Source organism: Orycteropus afer, unplaced genomic scaffold (assembly GCF_000298275.1).
Source record: "Orycteropus afer afer isolate SDZICR_OR568_19922 unplaced genomic scaffold, OryAfe1.0 scaffold00066, whole genome shotgun sequence".
NCBI classification, from domain to species: Eukaryota; Metazoa; Chordata; class Mammalia; order Tubulidentata; family Orycteropodidae; genus Orycteropus; species Orycteropus afer.
Genome location: NW_006921653.1, coordinates 1,584,848 through 1,586,955, shown reverse-complemented (window position 1 = coordinate 1,586,955; position 2,108 = coordinate 1,584,848).

The window sequence follows — 2,108 nt, the reverse complement described above, 5'->3', positions numbered from 1 at the left end:
GGGCAATCTACTTCCGTAGTGATAATGTCTCAGAAACCCAAGGAGGGGTCGCTATGAGTCGGGTCCGACTCGACGGCACTTAACAACAATAACAACAAAAATAGATGTTGTTGTTGTTAGATGCCATTGAGTTGACTCTGACTCGTAGTGACACTATGTAAAACAGAATAAAACACTGCCCGTTGTGTGCCACTCTCACCGTCCTTGCAGTGCTTGAGCCCATTTTTGTATCCACTGTGTCATTCCATCTTGAGGGTCTTCCCCTTTTTTGCTGATCCTATATTTTACCAAGCATAATATCCTTCTCCAAGGAATGGTCCCTTCTGACCTCATGACCAAAGTAGGTGAGACAGAGTCTGGTCATTCTCACTTCTAAGGAGGATCTGGTTGTACTTCTTCTGGGACATATTTGTTTATTCTTCTGCCAGTCCATAGTATTTTCAGTATTATTCAACATCACCATTATGCAAAGGCATCAGCTCTTCTTTGATCTTCATTTTTCATTGCCCACCTTCACATGTACACATGGTAATTGAAAATACCATGGCTTAGGTTAGTTGAACCTTCCTCTTGAAAGCCACATCCTTGCTTCTTTACACATTAAAGAGGTCTTTGCTGCATATTTGCCCAGTATAATAAGATGTCTGATTTCTTAACTGCTGCTTCCATGGGTGTTGATTATGGATCCAAGTAAAATGAAATCTCTGGCAACTTCAATCATTTCTCCATTTATCATGATGTTGCTTATTGGTCCAGGTGTGAGGATTTTTATTTTCTTTATGTTTAGTTGTAATCCATACTGAAGACTCTAGTCTTTAATCTTCATCAGTAAGTGCTTCAAATCATCTTCACTTTCAGCAAGCAAGGTTGTATCATCAGTGCATCGCAGGTTATTAATGAGTCCTCCTCCAATCCTGATTCTGTATTCTTCTTCATATAGTACAGCTTCTCAGATTATTTGCTCAGCATACAGATTGAATAAGTATGGTGAAAGGATACAACCCTAATGTACATCCTTCCTGATTTTAAATCATGCAATATCCCCTTGTTCTATATGAATGACAGCCTCTTGATCTACATACAGGTTCCTCATGAGCACAATTAAGTGTTCTGGAATTCCCATTCTTCTCAATGGTATCCATAATTTGTTATGATCAACAGAGTCAAATACTTTTGCATAATAAATAAAACACAGGAAACATCTTTTTGATATTCCTTACTTTCAGCAAAGATCCACAGATAAGAACATTAAAATACAAATATCATTTTTTTTCCATCAACAATATGTGTTCATTATGGAAAATATAAAATAGAATTCTTAAAATCATCTGTAATTCCAAAACCCAGAAATAATTTATTAAAATGTGGTACATGTTGTTGTTAGGTGACATTGAATAGGTTCTGACTCATGATGACCCCATGTACAACAGAACAAAAAATATTATCTATCCTAGGTAATCCTAACAATCACTGCTACACTTGAGCCCATTGTGGCAGCCATTGTGTCAGTCCATCTCATTGAGGGTCTTTCTCTTTGTCACTGACTGACCCTCTACTTTACCAAGCATGATGTCCTTCTTCAGAGACTTGTCCTTCCTGACAATATGTGCAAAGTAAATGAGATAAAATCTCCTCATTTCTAAGGAGTATTCTGGCTGTACTTCTTCCAAGATAGATTTGTTCATTTTTCTGGCAGTCCATGGTTTATTCAATATTCTTTGCCAGCACCACAATTCAAATGCATCAGTTCTTCTTCAGTCTTCCTTACTCATTATCCAGCTTTCACATATATATGAGACAATTTAAAATATCATGGCTTGGGTTAGGCTCCTCACCTAACTCCTCAAAGTAATGTCTTTGATATCTATAATCTTCTAAATCAATACTACATAATCAAACTCTATAAATAATATATTTAAGATTATACAAAATATATAATTTTAATCAGCCAAAGGGATTAGGTGAGGAGGGGAAACTCAGGGACACCCAAAGGAGCAGGCCAGAAGAGCAGGAGAAAGGGGAATAAAAGACAGGAAGCCAGACAGAGGAACAGTCAGCCACAGGGACCCAGGTGGGGGGGATAGGAGAGGTCTCCAACAGCAGGACAA